This window comes from Anas platyrhynchos, chromosome 4, assembly GCF_047663525.1.
Source record: "Anas platyrhynchos isolate ZD024472 breed Pekin duck chromosome 4, IASCAAS_PekinDuck_T2T, whole genome shotgun sequence".
NCBI lineage: Eukaryota > Metazoa > Chordata > Aves > Anseriformes > Anatidae > Anas > Anas platyrhynchos.
Window position 1 is genome coordinate 48,840,884 of NC_092590.1, and position 23,863 is coordinate 48,864,746.

Here is a 23,863-nt window from a genome sequence, read left to right on the forward strand (position 1 = left end):
TTGATCAAGAAAGGGGAGGAAAAAGGGAGTCTCTAGTTCAGTTCCACCAAGACATATTTGAGAAGCTAATTCCTTAAGGAATTCCTTTATTGTCCCTACTTATTTTAAAAAGGAAAAAAAAAGTTTAAATGACATCTAACAGGAAGAGAAAAACATCAAATGATTTCTTGCAGAGCCCTATTCTTGTAATGCTGCTGAACCCACGCCAGAGAACAGCCAACGGTTTCAGGATAAATCTGCTTCATAACATTCATGTCCCACATTCCCTCCCAGCAGCCAGAAGTATGTACTACAACAGAAGGGGACAACTACGGCAGGGAACATTTCATCTGTAACAGCTCATGTGCCTTCACTGGTAGCATGAATCTCATTAGTAAACCATTCAGGCAGTATCACTGCGCCCAGTGTAAGAAAAGAAAAACAAGATTCAAGAGTCCATTGACTTCTAAGCTTATAACACAGCAGGAATAGGCTTATTCTTCACCACCATGAGGACATGAGAGATATATTTAGAATCCTCCTGTAAACAGAACCACAGATGGAGAAAATTATTTTCTTGCAGAAGAGACTGCCAGCACATTTTGTGCCCTTGCAAGGGCACAGCTTATGATGTACATACACATCAGCTCCAGATGATCTGTTTTTCAACACTGCTCCATTTAAGCACTGCAAAGTGCAGGCACTCACTGCACAGAAACTATGCCAAGGCAGCTCTGCTATTACACATGTGAAGCGTCGACAGCCCTGGCTGGAGGGGGGCCTGAGATTCCTCCCTTGCATGGACACATGCACACACACCTGTGTGTTCACTCTTACAGCATCCTACCTCGTGCTGTGGTCAAAAGCTCACGTCAGCAAGTTAAAAAGCAAGAGCCAGGCTCTCCAACAGCAGTGCTGAAGTGCTCATGAACTCCGGCCTTTATGATGTGCACTGTAAGCAACAATTCCTGCTGCTGCAACAAATATTGCCCCCTGCAGAAGACAAATGCACAGTTCTTTTGTTTTCAGTAACTTAGCAGAAATGTAAAGAAAACCCCAACCATGCACAGCAAAGAGTTCTTTACATTTTGATTGCGAAGGCCAACACATCTGGAGGAACAGCAGAAACAAGCCTTGGGAGGGATGCACAGAAAGCGTAAGCTGGTTTTCATCTCAGCTTCTCCAAGGATTTTAGGATTTTCAGACCCAATTTTAAATCCTTTACCAGAACATGTACTCAGAGGGAATAATCACGACAGCTTAAAAAGCCCAGCCCTTGTAACAGATGGGTTGTCCTTGTGGGTCAGCTGCGGGCTGAGAGCCCCTTTCCTAAAGCTCTCTCTGCAGTGATACGCATCCCCCAGATGTGAGGGCATAGCAGGCTGCAGAGCCACAACAGTCAGTGTGCGCCAGCGGGGCTGCCTCCAGCCGGGCAAGTTCCCAACCATTTTGGAGTGCTTTAGAGTTGATCATAAGAGCAAGTAGTGTTTTAGGGTTATAACTCTGAAAATCAAGACAAAATGGACATCATCATTGGGTTGGTTTTGTTCAAATGGAGTTGGAAGTATTACTGCCTGTTCTGGGTTTTTTAATGGTGTGGAAATTTGTCCCTTTGAGCTCTGATCCAGCAAATTAATTAATCTACTGGCAGGCCCAGCAAAGCATGCAGCTTAGGATCTAAACAGTAGATACAAGCTAGTCTATAGCTATCAGCAAGATTAGAGTTCCTAAAAATAAACCTGTAAAACTGTCTAATTCACCTTGAAAGATAAAAAGGTTTCTTTGTCCATCCAATCACCAAAGAAACAGAAGATTGTCAATTATATCATATACTTATTTTCTTCAGAGGCTTGGGTACATCTCCACAGTCCTGTTCCTTGCAGCTAGGGCGAATATGGACATGGGTTTGGGAGAAAGACAAACTCTTTCTGTGACTGTCATTAAACAAGTGTCTTTTTATAGGATGATGCATTGCAGCATGTTTGTTTTAAATTGCTTCAAGTCCTTGAGTAAATTGCAATTAAATAAAGCACCCATCTAAGACTGTTTATTTATTTGTTGCAAGCTGCTTACGTTCAGGAAAAATATTATTTCCTCTATCAGCTGGTTAACAAGCATATGAGAGTCACACTGAGCAGGCAAACACATAATTCAAAGCTGTTCTTTAAAATAGGAAAACCTTCATCTTTTGCCCAAAGCTTTCCAGGCATTCTAGCAAGTTGCAACAAGAAAAAAATCCTGTAACTAACAGACAGAAAAATCCTGCCAATAGTCCACAAAAGACAAGAAACTAAAAGGTACTCATTATGACAGCATAGAAGGACTGGAATAACCTCACCATCCCATCAGAAATCTAAAGAAAATACGTATGACTTCTGCAAAGATGCCACAAAACCACTCTGGTACAGATTAAAAATCATAAAGCACTATCATGAATCTAATTGTTTCTGATTTAAACGTGTTAAACAGGCATGTAGCTAAAAACGTTCTCCCTTTTCTCCCCCTCCATCTGTTGAGCAGAGTTTGTTCTCAGTAGACAATCTGGAAAGCCATACCAACTTTGGTTCACTGCAAACAGAATCCTTTTTTTGCCATCGGACTCCGACTTTTAGCACTCAGGTTTAATTGTTTTAACTACATTTTTAGTTGAAAATCATACGCACTATGTTCCTTGACTGACAGAACTATTTCCATGCTACATTCCTTGAAAAACGGTCTGAAACACAGTACCATGAAGTGCACTACAAGGCAGATGACCAAACGCTAACTTCAGATCTATGTCTACTTGCACCCAGGCTACATTTCCAACTGTGTTTTTCAGGTGGGAATAATAACATTTTAAAATTACAGTCAGACTCCTGCTGAATGCAGTAATTGTCCCGTCAGATTAGAGGGCAGAAGACCCTTAGAGAGCCTTGTCTGCAGAAACTAAACGCACCGTGCTGAAAGTACAGTTAGCAATGGGATGTTTATCTTGCAGAATAAACACAGCGCTTAAAGCAAAGGGCATCTAAAGGCAGGTAAGCACACAGGAGATCTTCAAAGGAAACCCTGGAGAATCTGGAGGGCAGGAATGCGGGGCAGGCAGCACACGCAGGCCTGGACGGAGCGGGTGGCTGCTAATATCTAAGGTGAGTGACCCCACTGCATGAAGCAGCCTTGGGAGAGGCTGCCTTCAGTGCTCCAAGGAATGCTCTTAAACCTCAGCGCAACAAAACGTGACCCATTCCGAGATAAAAGAAGCCCAGACATTACAAGCGAGGGTAACTTGCTCGAGCTGATTTCACACACCCCCAGCCTTAGCTAGTTTCTCTCATAGCAGGCATTCATTAAAAAACTCAAAGCAATTCATCACTTCCTCCTACACACAAACTGTTTGATGCAGTCCTTGAGTACAGCAAGGGAGCATCGGGCCAAATGCATCACTGTCATTGCCCTGCTTCTCACTATTTGCCACAAGCATTGCTACAGGCCACTGTTGGAAAATACATGACAGGATGTGCACAGCTTTGGTCTCACCTGGTGCTGTTATTATGCTGCTGCCTGGTGTTCACAGCACTCACATGAGAGATGTTCGTGTGTGCTCATTATTTTGAGGTGTTTTTTTCCGAACAAGCAAGTGAAGTCCATAGGCTATGGCGGCTAATAAAATGCTTTGTGCAGGATGGTTTAAGGAATATGAAGTTCTCTCAGAGGAAGAAGACATGCTTGCCAAAAGCAGAATGTGTTTTTATATGGTTAAGAGTATAACTGGGCCGGTCAGAGCAGCAACTGAGGCTAGGCTTTGAAGTCAGCAGCAGAGAAATATTCATGAGTCAAGAGGATCTTCCTTCAGAGCTAAGCTTGCTTGCCTGCTGACATTCGAGGTGAGCAAAATAGGAACAAAATCAATGACTAAGCAAAAAAAGCTCAGCTGGGTTGGAATTCCTGACCCCGAACTATGGTCAAGACCATTACATCTCCTCAGACTCGCTTCTTACAGTGAATTGTGAAGGTCCCCTGGTCAGGGATGCTGCCTTCCCTCACGATGGTTATACTGCCGCATAAATCACCACTGAACCAGCATCAAGCACAAACCAGCTGACTCAGGGGCTCAAAGCTTTAACTGATTATATTGTTGGTTCACGACCTACACTCATTTCAAGAGCTTCTTGAGGGACAGCCTCACAACTTCTCTGAATTACCTAAACATCTAAAAGGCAAAGCTCTCTTGAATGTCAGGCTGTTTATCTTCCACTCTTCAAGATATGTGAAGTGTAAAATACCAGCGCTAGTTTAAGCCTGGATCCAATTCTACAGTTTATTTGCATTTATTTACAGTTTATTTACAGGCCTTCTCTCCTGCCAGGACTGTCAGGGAAACACACAGTCCACCATGGAGCTGGCAGGGGCAGTGGGGAGCTGCTGTCAAGTCTCCTATGGGGGAACAGACCCAAAGAAATGAGCCCTGTGCAAGGCACTCCTTATGCCCAGGGCAACACACAGAACAAGAGAGATGAGAAATAAAGGCAAAAGGGGCTGTGGGGACAAGAGGCACTCCCCGTACTGCCTGTGCCAGTGTTTTTGCCGATGGGCCAGGAAGAAGTGCTCCCATCTCATCCTCTGTGGGAGGGTTAATCTGTCCACAGACCAGGACAAGGGAACAAAGAGGAAAAACATGTAGGCAAGAAAAGCAAGATGGAGAGCAGCACAGCACTGAATCACCCAGCTGTTGACAGGCATGCCATTCTTTCCACAGTCACGTGAAGCCACCACCTCCTCTGGGCAGGGACACAGCTCCTGGTGTGACCTCTCCCCCCCAGCCACACTCCTATGCAACAAGCTCAGCCCAGCACCTTCCTGCAGAAAGCACCGTACTCTTGTTAAAAACATCGCCCTTAACCCAAGCCATTTTTTTTCCCCTGGTTTGTTCAAAACTCTTTCAGGAGCACAGTAGTTCCCTAAATGTACACTGCTCTTAACTCCCCACGTAGGTTTTTGTTATTTTATAGCTGCCTGACGCTTTCTTGTGCTGGATTGAGTGGCTCATGAATTTTTCCTTTGGTTTTCTGTAGCCCTTGTGGAAAAATCTCCCTTGCAAGAGTAGAATTCAAAAGAAATTAATATCCCCGTGATAAGTAGCGTTTAGGACTTAAAGTATTAGGTGTATACTTAAAGTATTTAGGACTTAAAGGTGAATCACATCCAGCTCACTAGTAACATTTCTTAAGGAAACTTACTGAGTTCTGCAGCTGTTAAGTACACATTATACTCCAACACACACACACAAAAAAAACCCTTTGGTCTCTCCACTTCCTTCTCCTGCTGTCACAGCTTCAGCTTCCTCTTTCTCTTTTGTTTTCCTGATTAAACCAGACTGAGGTTTTTCATCATTGTGAAGCACGAACTTTATTTTCAGCTTGTTTCATGGTGCGGGCACTCCTGCTTTGGGGCAATGACCTAAGATGCTCCTTGCATTGCCGCCCGGTTCTGCTTTCATTTCTCCAGGCAGGGCCATCACCTGACTGCTTTCTCCAGTCTGCCCTGCCAAGTACGCTGTGCAATTCAAAAGAGAAAGCTAAAAATCTCTCTCATTCTTCACACAGAAAGAGCAGAAATCCTTAATTGTCGCTAACAATTTTGAATCACTTGAAACACCCCTGGAGACAACACAACAGGGCCTGAAGAGGCCTCTTCTTGGACCTTGAGAAGCTCCCTGTCCAGCAGCGCTGAACCCAGGTGTCAAGGCCTCTCCTGAACCGTCAGATGCTGATTTTATAATAGAAGAGGGGGTTTGAGGAGCTTTGGCCTCTGGTAATGCCGTATAACGTAGCAAGCAATTGCAGCCATGCAGCATCTGCAGAGCTCCACCTCCTAACCAACCTGTACTTCCCCATTTCCACAAGAAAACAGTTCTGGCTGTTAAAACAACAGACCACAGTTAAGCTCATCTTTGGAAGTAATTCACTCTGAAGACACCACTGTTATCATGTCTCCCAGTTCGGCACAAATGGGCCTTTCACTCATAGGTGATTACTGGTGTGAGTCTTCTCAGGCAACACACCACAGGTAAATGAACAGCAACATGCATGCCTGGAAGCTTCCTGCCCGTTCTCTCCAAACCTGCCAGTATCCCAGCCGTGCGCTTTGTTTTCCTGCACTGCCTTTTACTGTCTGTCTGCCTGCACTGTAGCTAACATACGCTCACTCGGTCTCCTCTCCATACCCACCTGTGTCACGTACGCTGCCCAACAAACCAATCCCAACAGGCAAAGGACAGCCTAAAGCACTTCAAAAGCATCCTAGAACTGGCCGATATTCTGGGAGCTGGAGAGCAAGCTTTTTAATTATCTGATTCTGCTCAAGGTAACGATGTGTTATTGACCTGCTACACTTGCACACACAGACGGTTTACTCTCGGGGGCTAAGGTGCACTATGAAATTTAACAGGAAACCTAACAAGGCAAGACAAAGAGCATTATTTCATCCTTAGCTTTGATGAGAACTAATGTCTCAAGTACCAGACACATTCAGTGACTGATCCTAGGTCCCACATAAGTCTGAGGGACAATTAGCAACTAAACCCACACCTTAGGTGTCTTTTCTATCAGGATGGGAATACAAAGCAAAAATGGAAACTGAAAAGTCTTCTCAGCTACGGCTTTGCAGAAACCAACTGTCCCTTTCAACAAGCTGTCTTGCCATGCAGTAACAGAAAAAAAACAACTGCCTCAACAGTAAACACAACCTTCTGTGAATTCATTTCGAGAGGCTGTGTTCCCATGGGGATCCTTTGATGTCTAATAAAAGATCTCATCCCACAACCTTTCCTCGTGGTTCTCTTTTCTCTCTTCAGCTGCTTTACTCATGCAAAAGCTGAATTTCCTTTGGTCCCCTGCTCTACTACTGTCTTGTGTTTGCGTGACCGGAATTTCATTTTAATTTGAGCTTAAGCCCCACCACCACGGCAACCTCAGCACGTGTTCATCATGTGCCAGCACAGTAATGCCAGAGAACAGCAACTCCTAAATGCCTGCCTGCTCACCTGTCAAGCTGCAGGACAGCCTGTGCCAGTCTGGGCTATCAGGCCAGGGGACCCAAGTCCAAGGGAACAGCTCGGTGGCACCAGAGTCAGGTCAACAACAAGACTGAGTCAGTAACCATAACCATTTCCAGACCATCTTAGTAAAACTCACTCTCATCACCTGAAGATCCCTGCAATCAAAGCTTGTTATTTCCACAGATAAGCCCTTAACACAGTTCACATTGATGCAGTGTTTTCTGCAACTTTTTTGGACTTTCCAAAGCTAATACTGCAGAGTGTGGGTGTAACCCCAGGAAAAGTAGCCACAGGCAGCAGAAGCAATACTGCATATAAGCCTTGCAATTTTATGCCTACAGAGAAGATTTGTTAGGAAGAGGTAACTTCATCTGCATTAACTAGACAATGTTCTTTCCCCCCAAAGGAGGGAATTAGTACCATAACTGTAGGATCAAACCTGTAAGTCAACATCTACAGAAGAACTACAGACACTGGTTTTAGCTAGCATGGGGAATTTAACAAGAAAACTGAAAAGCAGATGTAGATATATGAGTTGTGAACATTTTTCCTCTCACCAGATCACTCTGGCATTGCAGCTACCATTCTTGAAAAGGTCTCGGATCACACTGCTGGGTGCTGGGATTAATGCCAGAGCAGTTTAGCTGACTGTAGTCTGTAAGAGAAGAACTCCTGAGACTGCTGACCAGATCGGTCTGTAAACCCTTATCTAAAGGGTCTTAGTAGCAAAAGCCATTAGATCTCACTATAAATTCATTTTTAGTAGGCCTAATCCTCAGGCAAAGTACACAATCGGGAAGTTAGGTCCTCATCATCGGTGAGCGTCTGTCCCAAGAAGCTGTGTTATATTGTATTGGAGCAAAGGAGCATACATGGAGCGATGAGCACACTGCTTTGTAGTCCTATTGCCGAATCTGAACTGACACACACGTATGAACTCTGGCTCAGAGCAGCGACTGAACGCGCAACGCACAAGGAAGCTTACTCTTTAATTATGAAGAAAGCATCAATCAATACCTGTCTGGGGCAGCGACTGCAGCAAAGTTCCTTTTCACTACTGCTGAATCATTATCTTTCAACACCTACACAGCTTCGCTACACCCACTGTTTACAGGAATGAATAGTGTCACGAGTGACCGACAGGAGAGCTTTACAAACCCATGAAGTGGTGAACGAAGCTCTTTACAACGTAGTCCACCCTGTGTCAGTCAGACCTGTCTCCTGCTGTTCAGTAAAGGCCAGATAATAACACCTGCTGAGTACCTTCTGTTGTGCTCAGTTTAAGACTGGGATGATTTCAGTATTTAGCTCCAAGTTAAACTATTTTTGAAAACTCATGAGCATAAGAACTTTCTTTCTTTCACGCCAGCAGTGCTTTTCATAAGTACAAGACTAGATATATTAATGCTGGCTGATCTAGAAGTAAGGGTTATTTTTTTTTCCTGATTTTAAACACCATTCATCCCGTTAGAAAACGGAGCTGTGTCACAAGTGACCTTTTCAGAGGAAAGTGATCTATTCAAGGTGACTATCATCAGGAAAGTCAAACCTGTTTTTCAGCTAGCAAAGGTCAGTATTTGTCTCTGTGCCTGGGTTAACCACTACAGTTTCATCCCCCTAGAGCTCACGTTACCTCTTGTGGGGCTTGTTCCCTGCATGGAATATAAATACCTCAATGTGTCCCAGCTGAACTGCTATGGAGGGTCATCAAAGATTTAGTGTAGTACCTACTGTAGACTGTAGTAAAGTGCTTTATGATCAATGCCTTGATTTCGGGATGTGATTCGTGACGATTAGTATGTTCTGTGCAGCTGCTGCTTTTTCCAGACTATAAAGTACATGGATTAAGTTACACATGTTAGTAATGTCATTTTTTCTAAGCTTTTTTGTACCTCTGAGAGCAAACCGATAAAGACAAGAGAAGTAACAGCATTATGAAACAGCTTTCACAAATACCCAAGCCAATGAAGGGATCCAATCCCGATCCTTAGGAGTGCTTGTGAATGCTGTAGCTTAATTGCCATGCTAAAGCTGTACTAAAAAAATCCAAGTTATGACCTGAGCTAACAAAATGAGAGTTCACCTGCAGGTTACAGATCCGCAGTAGTTAATGGGAGGATTTCCAATTTATGTAACTCAATTTGGATGACCAAAAAAAGTCTTTTAACAATTTGTAAAATGGAGGTTTAAGAAGTAACACATTTCCTGCTCTTAGGTAAGTAAAGATACTACATCATCAGGCAAAGATCATGTGCCACCTACAGACAATAATCAACGTGCTTCACCCTTGTGACATTTAAAACGTGCATGCTCTCCCACCCTGATTACAACCTCAGGCCCATCAGAGATGGAACATCCTCAGATCCTGTTGTTAAACTCATCTCCTTCAGAGCCATCCTTCTTTTTGACTGCAGACACAGAGAGGACTTGACCTCTCTCCGGAGGGCCCCTGTGAACAGGAAAACATAGGCAGGCAGCATGCTAGAGAAAACAGACCAACTCCCCTCTCCTTTCACCTTATTATGAGGGAGGTTCTAACCAATTTAACCACCACCCTTCACTACTCAGCCCTGACTGCACAGCACCGTGACATGTGTCCCACACAGCCAAAAAATCTGGGAACTATCATTTAGTTTATTTTAAGAACCTCAGGGAGAAAAGCGCCAGCAGCAGCCAACTGTGACAGAGGGGAGGGCAAGCCTCCTTCCAGATGACCCATCCCTCCCACTCTCTCATTGAAGCACCAGCGTATCAATTACAACATAAATTAACCGCCAGGGTGGGTTAGCAAATGATTAAGCACTGAACCGGTCTAGCCCATAAAGCCAAGAGAGAAACAACAAAGGAAAAGGAGGGCAGGGGAAGTCGGTCTGGATTTGGCCTCTAACCCCCTCCCCTGCCTGGACCTACCAGGAAGCTGAGCCCCGCTGAACTGTGCCATGCCCAAGTCATCAGGGTGGGGTGAGGACGTGGTACAGTCCCCAGGGAAACTTTTGCATCAGCTTTCTGAAGTGAAACGTTACAAAAATCCACGGTCCACTGGAACTCTTGTACTCAAATGAGACTCACTCTCATGTCCAATGAAAGGATGCCTTTAGTACTTGCCATGGCTATTGTACACAGAAATAGCATTCCATCTCACACGGAATATAAATAACTTTGTCACATTCATAAGCTGCTAGCGCAATGCCACTTAAGTTGTGGTTAGAGTTTAAAAGAGATCAATGAAATTAAGTTCTGCACACCAAAAATAAACAAATTAAGGGCCTGAGATTAACTGGTTTAGCTAAAGCCATCTTAACCTTACAAAATAAATTCTTGCATTTCCATAGTTTGGCCTATATCATAACCTACATGTCGGTAGATTGTGTAAGCATGGTTTAACTAAACCAGTTCCAAGTGAAATTCTGAGGATAAATATCTCTTATTATACAAAATTTTGATACAAGAATAATATCTGAAAAAAGGATAAAAATCCACAAATGAAGAGATGTCACCCCTAAATTCCATACTTGAAGCTGCAGTTTAAAGTAGTAACACAGGTCAGCAGAAGGTTCTCAGCTGGTAAAATTATCACAGCACAGACTGCAATGGTTGAGTTTGGCTTCAAAAATACATTCTCGACATGCAATGCTCTGTCAAAGGCCATCTGATTTGGACAGTTTGAAACTTGCATCTTGATCTGAAGTTTTGATATTTGTCCAAAAAGTCTGTTTGGATCAAAGGAAATGGATAGGATGAGTGATCTCTCAGAAGATAACAAATGTAAAGAAAACCTTTGGCATTGTTTGGAGACAATAGCCTAAAATAAAGCTTAACTGAATTCAATTCCCAGATTTTTGGGAAGCATAGAAATTCAAGTCTAGTGTGTAAAGGATTGATCAGGTACAGAGGGCTCCAAAATTTAGCAGAAAACCAGAGCATGTGCATCTCTGGAAGAAAGCAGGGCTGCAGTTTGGGATTAAAGCTGGCACTCACTGAAGGAAATAAAAATTTAGCAGAGGTTCCATCATTCATTCCTTCCTCTTGAATTCCTGCCCACAATCCCACAGCATGTTTTTAAGAAGTTGGAGACATTAGGAAACAGTTTCACAAAATGGAGAGCAAGCAGAAAACTTTCTGGTGAGCCAATTAAAGGACATCACTGGAGGAGGTGGAGAAAACCTGAGCACAGAGCGTCCATAAGCTCCAAGTATATTCATGTGGCCGGATGGCACTCCTGCAATTTTGCTTTTATTCCACAACACAATTCTGCAATGCGACAGTCATACTGAATGTGTCACTAAGTGCATGTATTGTGCTTCTTCTCCACCCCCCAATAAACTTAAGTCACATGTAGTAAGGCATGGTTACTCCAGCGTGTACCATGTATTTTGTGATATTGCTAGCATCGTTTATTCAGGACTTGAGAATGCAGAAGCGAGCAACAGCAGAAGGACAGATGAGATTTTGGGGCAACTCCTTCATAGCCACTGTAGATTGAGACTAAAACAGAAAGGAAAGCATAGTAAAGTCATAAGGTTGCTTGGATTAAGAGCCCGGGATATGGGATGCTTCTGAACAACAACAACAGAGAAAATGTGAAAAGACATTTCAGAAACTGATTCTGACACACTCCAAAGCTGTGACTTCTCCTCCATGAAATTCATAGGGTACCTGAGAACAGCTACAGGTTTTTGTATGTTTCAACAAGAGCTATTGCAAACCACAGACAAATTCTAACCATGAAATTCCTTACCTGCATTCTACAAAATAAAAGCTTTAGGGGAATCTGAACCTTGACTTTTGCTGACTCAGGCCTACACGTCCAGCCAGCATCTTTAGAGAACCTCAGAAGGCATGCCATCCCCAAATGGGTAACTTTCACTCTGCCTACCAAAAATCCCAAACAAACTTTTCTTACCAACAATTCCAACACATTTTACAGTTGTTCTAGATCTATCCATCCCTCCTTGTTCCTGTTCTGATATGATGTCCTCTGCCCCTGCTTCTTGCAAGACTCAAGTCCCATCAGGTTACAGTAACGGCATATACCAACATCCTGGTAATTCGTACTTGAACCCAACAAGCTTAAGCCTATGACTCAAAACATCGTGTGTACCGATGTGTGTGCCTGGCTAACAACCAATTATTCTGAATTTCACAATTTCCAGTTTCCAGTGAACTCTGAGCTAAACATCCTCATCAATCTTAAATTCAATGCGAAACTGAATCCCACTGAAGGCCATTCAGAAATATCATTCATTCGCTGACCCTGTACAAAATAAACAAGAACTTCCGACTTTCTCTTCATTAATATCTTTGTTTAGATGTCTTGAGATATTCAAGCAAAAATAAAGCCAGTGACACTTCCATAGAATATGAGAGCAAATAAAAGGTCTTTGCAGCAACAAGTCTCCCAGAACAGAGACTTTAGGTATTTGAAACAACATATTAAGAAGTTGCTGTCTGGAGAAGACTGATATTTACACAGCCTATTAAAGAGATCTGAGCACCAGAAAGTTTCCTTTGATGTCAATGGCAGCTGCCAGATGCACTGCACTTCTGAAAACAAATCAGGGTGCTGCTGTGACCTCTGGTCATCTTCTCAAGTGCCCTGTTCTGTTAGAAATTGTCATTTCAGAGAGGGAGTTCTACAGCTGAGTGACTATTCAAGAGCTTAGCAAGAACTCGCACACAAGACTGTTGGCCAAAAAAAAAAGTACTATGTCTGCAGATACAATGAAATTTGAGCAAAAACCTTCAACTCCGGAGATTTTCAGAAAAGCTGCCAGCTTTACGTCACAACTTCATGTCAGTATTCCATTTGGAGAGCAGGAAAAGGAATAAGTATTCAAATCAGGGTCAGAGTTGAACAAAATCAGAAATGCTAATCATACACTAAAACAAGCAATTTAAAAATGAACCAAAGAGTCAGAAGCATATTCAAAGGCTGCTTCCTACAGTTCCACCCTGCTGACTACACCGTTCCAACACCACTTGCTCCAAGTCACCAGGTTTGTCTTCAGTCACAAGGGACTGCATATAGAGACCGTGTGGGAGCCTGAAACATTGCTGCAATGCAAGCTCTTCAAAAGTATACACAGCTGAGCGTGACTGTTCTCAAACAAGAACCAGCAGATACTGAATGGAACTAACAGCAGTCCGGCCAAAAAACAAAGAGCAGAACACGACACATGGAATTCACTGCAGAAGGCAGCTCTGGTTCCTAAAAAGTAGCCTAAGTTCAAACTTAGACCAAAAATTTCATGGAAGAGAAATCTATCCATGGCTGAAGAACAGCCACATACTGAGAATATTTCAAAGACACGGACGTAGATGGGACAAATCGCACCTAAGCATGCCCTCTTGTTACTGCTCTCTGGGTATTTACCTATGGGCACAGTATATTCCTTAGTAGACTGCAGCCATCTCAAGTCTGACTTTGTATTGTCGCTGCCATGGGCTTAGTTATACCTGCCAGGAGATCACCTGGATCAGGCAGGTACTCTGTTCTTCCTACCCATTATTGCATGGCCACGCAATTCTTCCGTAAGTTTCCTTAAAACCAATAGATTTAAGTAAAACAAGACTGTCTTGGACCAATGCAAACACCCCAAATTACTCACAGGGGAGAAGGGCTATGGCAAAGGTTCTCATGTCACACACAAGCATAAGGATCAAGGGAGAGGCACGTTTACATGCTGCCAAGTAACCCGTCACCCAAAGCCCAACTTCACTGCACATTTTGCTGGCGTTCCCAAGAACAAAAGGTGCCATCTTGCAAGGCAATTTTCATGGTTCATGAGTTGCCTGGTGGGCTGCCTCCAGCAGCCCCATGACCAGACAGCTGTTACTTCGCTCACACAAGGGGGGAGGCACGCGATAGCTTTCCTAGCAGAAACCGCTCCGAAAGGAGCTAGCAGAAGGAGCAAGGTGCAGTTCCTGTTAACAGCCTACACAAAACAAGAAGGAGAAATAAACAGACCTCACTGCTATAGAATAAGCAAACAAGCAACTTCCAAGAAGTTTGCTTTGCCTATTTAGCAGTTCTGATCCACACCACATGTTTAAATGTAATCACTCCAAACCTTACTTAAGGGCAATAATAACATCTCGGGACATCTCAAGGAAAAAGAGAAAAAATGGAAAAAAAAAAATCAGACCAGTTACAAAAGCCGCATGCAGCAATGAATGAAGGAAAGACACTGAATATCAGGAGCCACAGTACTGAAACCCTACCTTAGTAAATATGCTACTTTTACATTTTAATGTCAACTACATTCACTCCCCCTGCTGAAGCAAAAGAAAACGTGGAAGGTGGCAACAGACCAGCAGCAGCTGCAGCTGACACAGCTACCTGCCACCAAAAAGGCTCATTCAGAAAGGGACAAAGTGGAAACCTGAACTGTACCCCTGTAAAACTAAACATGATATCTGAACATTTTTGCTGTGAAACTTTACAATTCAGAACTAATCCTGCATTAATTGATGCATCAGCTGAAATCAGGGTAGGAGGAATAAATATCGCTAATACTAAGAGCTCCAGGCATAAAGCCATGGTATCTGATGAACAGCAGCTGAGATGAAACTAGGGATGGAGGGCTGTTAAATGAGGGATGCTGGACCGGAGGCTGCTGTACTAATGCTCTGTCAGTTCCCATCAAATGGTGTGTCTCTTTAACTGAAAATTTGGTTTCTGTTGTTTGTTTTTTTTATAACTCAGTGCTAAGAAGCTTTACGCTACATGAACAGAACTGACAGCTCTTCAGGTGCAGGTATTTTTCACTGGACAGAGCTCTACTAGCTGTCAACCTGAGACAGCATCACACCTTCGCTTGGATTTTGTCTTTAAGCCCAGTTTTTGAAAAGGGCTGGGGGAGAAAGAAACTGATCGCCCCTCAACAGCCCCGTTCCTCTCACCCCCACAGAAGGTGCCCGAGCTCCAGGGCATTTGCAGCCCAAGCAGAGCTGCGCCACAGCAATCGGCAGCTGTTCAAGGGAAGCACATCAGACAGCATCAAAACACTGCAGGCCTGGTAATGCAGATTCCCAAGCAAGCTGGGACTGTTCTGTAACCACCCTGCCCTCCGGGTGGGGGAGACGCATCAAAACAGCAAGATAAATCAAACACCTGACAGTGTGGGACATCACAAAGCCTGTTTTAGTCAAAGCTGCCTGTCTCTTCGGGAATCTGCCAGTTAATAACACCAGGAGATGAATGGCATCACTAAGCTCTACATCTAAATGTCTTTTAAAGACCTCCAGGGAGGGTGACTCCCCCACTTCCGTGGGCAGCCCATTCCAATGCCTCACAACCCTTTCGGTAAAGAAGTTCTTCCTAATATCCAACCTAAAACACCCCTGGCGCAACTTTAGCCTGTTCCCCCTCATCCTGTCACCAGGCACATGGGACAATAGACCAACCCCCACCTCTCTACAGCCTCTTTTAATGTACTTTTGGCACATCATACTATTTAGGACAAAAAAAAAAACAGGGTTTGGTATCCGTGTTGGATTGGTGATCCTCTAATAAGCCCCCAACTTTGCTTGAGTGCTTCAGAGAAATAACCTACCCAACTTCAGAAAGCACCTGGATCCTTGGCAGGATTCCTCTGCTGCCAGAAACCAAGTGCAGGCAAACTTCATTCATTTTTATCCTACCTAATACACTGGAACTGAGTAGCCTCCTTAGCTGTGTAAGCATGCAGTTCTGTAGCTTCTGCTATGCAGTGAGCATCTGTTTTCATTGAACAGTCAACATTAAAACCTTGCTTTTCTTCCTTGTCTGCTCACAATAAAGTATACCACAACAGTACTCTAATTCTTACTTCCAGCATGTCCTATCCAGCAATGGTTTGCATTTAAGCTCATCTGCTACATCTCCAAATCTTTGCAGCTCTGTGAGGTCCTGCCAACGTGCCGCAAACTCTTTTCTAGTTTTTGCTAACACGTAGTTATATGCCACTTGCCAATTCCGCCCCCTTGCTGTTGACCCTTTCTGTTCATCTATACACTAGCAGATAACAATTGTTCAACTTGAACTTTCAGCCCTGATTCTGATAGCTTGTGTCAAAGAAAAAACACTTGGAGTTTTGATTTGCTTCCCACTGCCACAGAACACAAAATAAACAGGAAATACATGACATGTGGAAATGCAGACCAGACGCACAGAAGGCACCGCTTATAGGCAGGAAATCAATAACCACTCACAACTGTCTTCTCCAATTCAAAAAACATTAGGCAGACTTACCCAAGACCATGCCAGATAAAAATATTTTTCTTCATTAAAGTAGCTGTACTACTATGCTAATACTACTTGGTCAAGCACTGGAGGAGGCTGCCCAGGGAAGCGGGGAAGCCCCTGTCCCTGGAGGCATTTAAGAGACGTGTGGACGTGGCACTAAGGGACACAGTTTAATGGTCCAACTCTGTAGGTCAGGTTGAGAGTCGGGCTTGATTTTGAAGGTCTCTTCCACCCTCTTAATGATTCTATGATTTCTAGCTTACCTTAGGCTTAAAGAAAGCTCCAGTTTTGTCTTTGACACTTTGCCAGGCATAAGCTAGCAATCTCAAGGAGGCCTGCCCTGCGGGAATCAAAGACTACATGAGTGACATCTCAAAACAAATTCACGTCACTGCTTTCAGAGCAGGACTCTCCCTTACTTTCTCTAGATAAGCAGACTCCTACATTCTGTCTTTTCCTCATTACTCACCAAATGATCATTCTTTAAAATATGCCCTTTAAAAAGCAGTTACCAAACCTCCCACATAAACAAGAAGGGAAAAAAATTCATCACAGTTCTAAAGTTTGTGTATATCACACTGATAGCATAGACTCAGACTACATGGAAAAAGTGGCACAAGATCCCTCTGGACTGTAGCAGCTGTCTAAATTTCTTCCAGGTGATGAAGACAGTCGTTTAGAAGGGAACAGGCTTTAGAGAACACATAAATAAGTAGAACTAGGGAAAATCTCAGCCTAAGTAGGAGTTTCATGAAATCGTGGTGGTGTTTTTTTTGGAAATAACATTCACAGGGAGATATGGGCCTGGATACCCTTGCAACAAATAAACTCATGTACACCAGCTTGCCAACAGCACCTTTGTGTTAGAAGGCTGCCCTCATTTCTCATGTACTATTACCAAATTCTGGGACAAGCTGCAGTAATTGTTGAGATAAAAGCATGAGAGAAAAAAAATGGAAAAGAAAAATGAACAAATCAATAGACAGCTTACAAAACCTTAAATAGACCTCAAATTTAAGTGCACTCAGAACCATTTAAAGAGTATTTTCAGCCAAAACAGCTATATCACTAAGCATTTATTTTGAAGCCTTCCCTAACTTGCTTCAAACACAGGTGAGCCCATGCTCAGTGCCAGCCAGAGTGGGTCAGAGACTCACAATGGCTCCAAACATTGCTCTTGAGGAATGGATGAAAGAAAATAGTCGCCGAGTACACCAGAATAGTTTTTAGAAATAACCAGAAATAGTAAGGACCAGCTGAAATCAATAGCATTTTATCTTCTGTATTTCCGGGAAGGAACAGAGTGCCTAGCACAGCTCAGAGGTGTTGCCCTCAGCTCTAGCAAACCTATGGCAAGCGCACAAGCTGCTGCCCCAAGGGGTGCTGGCTGCACCCACTGCTGCCCAGATGGGATATCCCATCAGCAGTTATCCATTCCAACTGGACAGCAACAGCACCATCTATGTTACATAGCCCACCTAGAACACAAATCAAGATGAACAAAAAAGACAGATCTTCTTTTTTGCCAGGTTATATTTGTTTGGCCTTTCATATTACACGCAACTCTAGTACTTATTAAAAAGTTTCAAATATGCAGTTTCAGCCGTTGGCAAACCTAAGTTCTGCAGTAAGCCCAAGGCTCTGCAATAGGTCATCCAGAACAAACAGCACCTTCTATGTTTACATTCTCCAGTTCACTTCCTTTTGTATTTCCAGATCTGCACAGTGCCCTCAGATAAAGGGCAGTGCTGGTACTTCAAGCAGTGTGACAGCTGGGCATGCTGTTACATGATCTATACCTTCCTGGAGTCTGTTCTCTATGTATAAATACATAAATATAGATACACAGAATCTATATAATAGGTAATATATATTTAAATGTACCTGAAATGTTTAGTTATTATACCTTTGTGACTTCCTAATCCATAATGGCAGGAGTAACTGCAGTACTTCACCTAAAAAAGCCTATTCTTTCCATACCGCTGGTATTTTATTTGCACGTTATACATGTTTCTGTATCACCTATGATTGCCATTATGATTGTTTTATCATACTATGCTTTCATTGTAAGTAGCCACTCTTAGCTATGTAACTGGTAGGTAAGAGAACAATATAGAAAACAGCACATAGGAGAGAACATACAGAATATAACAAGAATATAAAGAGAACAATAACCTTTTTTCCCTTTCCTTCTACAGACTTGCATCTGCGTTCTCTTTGTGGTGGTTTTGGTTATCTGTTAGTTACCCAGAACTGAAGTTACATACCCTGCTGTGCAGAGCTATATATAACCTTTAGGCCAGCTGCCAATGCTTCCTCCAAATGTGATCCAAGCAGGATGCATATATAAACTGTTAGGGCATAGAAACGAGTCAGGTGATGAGCATGCAACAGGCAAATTACTGTGCTGGATATGAATTCTCAAGTCCAGACCTGTCAACACATACGTGCTTTTGGTCTATTGATGGAGCCGTGCTGAAATAGTCACAGGACTTGCTCCTAAGTTTGAAAAAAAGAAAACCAATCATGTCTAAGCTTTTGATAGCAATTTTATATAACTTCAGCCAGACCAAAACCAAGCACATTTCCCTATATGCTGCAATGAGTATTTGCTGTGCAATTAACATGATAGAAGTCTGCATTTTTGACAGTCTTTATTATAAAAGTTTTGCAACCTCAGCATCCCACAGATCTCTGGTATGCCATCTGTCCCCTAGATATATTTCCCATTACTCAAAACAAAGGAGATGTAACAAAGTCCATCCTGTAAGCAATAAAGCTAATATTGTTACCTATACTTGTGTGCATTATCAGTTTCGGTTGTGCATCCCCCATTACTTTCTGCAAACCAAGAACCCCATTCATTTTGTTACATCAGCACACGGCTTTTCATAAAAGCAAAAACAACAAAATCCTCACACACTCAGACTTTGAGAACTTTTAGAGAAATAATATTCATCCTCAGTACCAGAGAAGCTTTTAAAGATGTACTTTTAATACTGATTCCTCGTCCTATCAACGTTACTTCAGAAGTCAATTTAACATATACCACCATGAGCATTCTCCAGATTGGTAACACACTGTGGAAAGCAGATGTTTTCCCGTTACAATCCGAACAGGCACATGGCAGCCAAAACCTTTTCCAGTGAGTCACATTTTCGCAAACATCACATTCCTTTGTTGTGCTTGGAAATGAAGGCAAAACACTGATGACCCCTGGCAGACTTCTCTCTCTCCCACCCACACCCCGTGAGCAGTCCAGGGAGACAAAGCTAACCCACGAGCTGCACACAGACAGGAAAAGTTCCTCTTTGGAGGCCAACTCCAATTTATTTACATGTGTCACAGCCGTATTTCAGGCCTTGCTTTCTGCTTAGGACAAGCCTTCATTTCTCCCAAGAGATGAAGATTCTCTTTTCCGTCTCAATTTTCCACCTGTCAAGCAGCAAAAGTTGTTCAAATTCAGAGGCCTAAAAGGTAGAAGGATCCAGGATACTCTTTGTATGGGCTGCTATGTAATTATTGATGCTACTTTGATCTGGTGATAAGCAGCTGGAGAGGATTTGATTTATTCCAAGCACACTGAGCCTCAACGCCTTTGGAAGCATTCTCTGCATTGGACAAAGTCTGCGTTTTAGTTTTAATATCTTGCTTCTAGTGACACCTGGCAGGTCTATTACAAAAGGAAGGCTGAGTATAAAAATGTTGAGTACTTACAAAATAATTTATCCCCAAGGAGACTTTGCAGCCTTAAAATTCACAGCCATCTCATCTAGCCTCAAATTGACTGCTTATGCTTTTTGACACTTACTACGCTAATATGAGGAATCCCTCTCACACATTAGTGTCACATCAGTTTAGGAATTCTGACAGTGACAGATAAGCTGAATGCTATCTGGGAAACCAGTTTTGCATGTCTTTCTGCTTGGGATGAGAAGTCAGCATCTTGAAAAAGCCCTGTCCTCACTTGGACATGCAGTAAAAAAGAAAACCTTATAAAGGTAAATGAATACTTTCATTAATTCAAACTGTTGTATAATACAGCTTTAAATAAAAATAAATAAAATAAAGTGAATCATTACTTAACTGAAGTTGCTTATTACCTGCATTTCTCTTAAACACCTTCTAAAAAGGTTGCGTTTGGAGATGTCACTGTTATTCACCCTGTCCATGAACAGTTGTACTATAGATTTAAGAAGGTACCAAACTCAGTTCACAGCACTAACTCCAAGAAGAAATTAGTAATTGAGCTTTTTAAGTGTTGGATGCAGTACACTGTTACTGGCTTTTACCATGGGACAGCCTCTATTTGCAAGACACCAGCAACAAAATTCCTGTTAGCTTCAATGAAGCATGGAAAAAGCTCTGTAAAGAACTCGGGATCTGATAATGTAAAGTGATTCCTACACAATTTTTCATGTCGTCTTAACATCTATTTTGATACTTTTATTATTGGAGCTTAACTTGAAAGCACCCTAACAAATCTGATCCTCAGCTGCTAATATGCATGGGAAAAAAAATACACATACACACCACTGAAACCTCCATTCTCCCCAGCCAAGTTGCAACTCATCTGACTTTCTACTCCAGAAAACAGTCAGTGCTCCTGCCAGAAAAGCGACTGAAATGAAACACAGCAAAATCCATTCCTCTGCTCTACAGGGTAGGTATGTACAGTATATTTTGGAGTTTTGTCCTGGGACCCAGGTTTAAATGACTCAAAACTCTGAGGCTTCCACGATTATCCAAGACATTACTTCACACTTTTCACCATTGCAACCTGATTTTCCTCTGACACGGGAACATTTCTTTTCTTCCCCAGTCTCATCCTGTTCTAACTCTTCACATCATCAACAGCTCAACTGTTTGCTGTCTCAGCTCTTCTTTGAGGATCATTGTACATGCTTCCCAATCTATCTACATCATTTGCCAATTGCTTTCCTCTTGCCATCAATTTAAGCGCTCTCCAGTTTTCTTAATCATTTCGTAGTCCACACAATTATCAGAAAGGTATTAGAAAAGGCTACAATGATCTCCTGTTATCTGTGTATCAGCTGTTCTGAATACATCCTTAGAGATGCTTACAAATTTGCTTCTTCAGGCTCTTTGTTGCTTCTGGTTTGCGTTTGAAAACTCAAAAGAATACTCTGGCCTTTGTTGCAATTACAATTCACAAGCAGCACCACTGCCTCATCCTTATTGGTTCAGATGCAATGTTTTCAGCCCTACACAGCTTTACCAGTAAAATGAAGCACAAAGGCAGCTTCCATAGAGTAAGAGGGAAGAAAGCTGTTGTATACCAGGTGCTCAGAGTAGGGCCCTTCATTTGGTGCTGAGGAGTAATGATAGACAAGGTGCCCTGGTCAGACCAAAGCACTGTCCAGACCTTTTCTTCATCTCCAGGATAGTGTTAACATGCAGATCTTCAAGACAAGGGTTACTGAGGGAGGTCTATTTGACAGTCTCTCCAGTAAAGCATGTGGGAGCTGAGAGTGCAAGCACAGAGCTTTACTGGGTTGGACGTGGAGTCTGTGTGTTGAGCAACGCTCAGTGGATTTCTTTTTGATGCGTTTTTATTCAACAAGATGTAGGGCTGCAAGTGCAATCTTTTCCTATGCAAAGGGAGAAGAGCAGTAAGCCTGAGAACTTCCAGCAGAGAAATACTAGCACTTAACTGAGTAGTTTCTGCCTTCTTTTCCTTCCATTATAGCATCTCACAACTTCAAACAAATGCCTCTCATTAAGTTATGACAACTGCCAGCCCAGTGTGACACTGACATCCACTCGAGTCCCCCAGAACACAGCACTATTGGTAATGGTGTGATCAGACAACTTTCTTTGGAAGGGTACTGGCAGTCACCACTATTCAACAGCATCAGCCCCTTATTCATCCCACCAGCTCAATTTCATCTTTTATTTACCACCCATCAGGATTTTATTTATTTATTTTTAAGGCCTGTACTGGCCAAAGGAATGCAAAGGCTCCAAGCTAAAATATGCCAGCTCAAAGACATGAACAGGGCTCAGACAGTGGTTGTCTGTCCCTCACGTCTTCCCCTTCAAACCAGGAATACCTTATTTCCCCAGTCATGAAGTTACAAGGCACCAAACAGATGGAGTGGCATTCAGCAACAGGAACCTTTACTGCAGCAGTACATGACACAGACACCCTACCGCAGGGCTAAAGGGCAGCATCTCACAAAATCCAGTTACCCAGTCAGATGGAGACTTCACGTGTAAGACGTCTTTCTCTCAGGGCTCTTTCTATCACAGACACAGACAAGAAAAAGAACAGCCTTCTTGTTCTGCCTCAAGAGGACAAAGACAATTTGCAGCACTGAGACCATGAATCAGACAGTGAGCGTTCTGGGGAGAAAAGAAGCCCTCTCACATGCTTTCCACAGCATCACTGTGACCCTGCTGGCCTGTACATAAATCTGAATTCAGAAGCAAACACACTGCCCCATGTGCTTTAACAAACAGCTTACCTAAGACATGCAATGCTGGCCATGGAAAGCTCAGGGCAGAAAGCTGTCCCGGAGCCACAGCAACCCAGAAAGAGAGCTGGAACACAGCAGCAGCTGGAGGTTTCCATTTGACATGTTGGAAAGCTCAACAACATGCTCACGCTATCAAGCTGCAAGCAATTAACCACTTTGCAAACATACACTTTCTATTCAAGAAAACACTGATTTCAGGATCTGGTAGCATCCTGCATTTGTTGCTTTGATGCCATCACTAACATGTTATGAAAAGCCTCAGAGTTCTTGCTATTTGCCACTTGAAATGGGTCCTTTTGCATTTTTCATAGAGAGCTCTCCAGCAGAAATACATGTAAAAGATGACAAGCAAATGCCAAATGGTTGAGTTCACTTACTGCTTTGCTTCAGGAGACAATGAGGACTGCTTCTGCTGCCTGTATCACAGAGCACAGCAGCTTACCTCAAGCTGCTGGGGCTCCTGAGCAAGCAGCTAACCACAGACTATCCAAGACAAGAAACACATTTGGTTCCTCTGTACGGCACTAGTGCTGTCTGCAGAGCCACGGGTGAGTCCTTGCTGTTCAGTTAGGTCCTGACACTGCTTTCAGTTGTCCAATATATGGCCGTTCCTGGTAGCAAAGCTGGCAGCAGCTTCCAGAGAGGCAAGGACCCCCAGAGCATCTCCAGCTCTGAACTCCATCTGCACCCACACAGCGCCACATCATGTTTCTGAACTGGCTCGACACTTGAGCACAGAGTTTTTACCACCTCAGAGAATTTGCTGTGTTTCTTCTAGAGACTATTAAGATTTGTTACAAGTTTCTGCATCTGGCCCAGCAAATGCATGAGACCAATCACACCATCGTTCTTCTCCAAGCCTTCCAAGCTGCTCTTACTTGAGCTTCTTTACATCAGCTTTACGTCAACACCATCCTTAGGGGTGTTAATTTCATGCTTCCAACCTACTGTAAAGCCCCTGCTCCAGGAAGGCCAGCAAACTCAGGCTTAGTTTAATCCATGTGAATCATTCCACTGAGACTAATAAGAAAAGGTAGCATATGAACTTAAGTGCTTTGCTGAACTGGGGCCAAAGCCTCCTAAACCATTTTAACCACAGGAGACAGAAATCAGAGCCTC

General features: G+C 43.0%; 1 protein-coding gene across 1 annotated transcript in view; it reads right to left on the reverse strand.

Annotated features, from left to right (window-relative positions):
• RASGEF1B (RasGEF domain family member 1B) overlaps positions 1–23,863 on the reverse strand; it is a 143,725-nt gene that overhangs the window by 69,545 nt on the left and 50,317 nt on the right. The gene's annotated exons all lie outside the window — the stretch shown is intronic.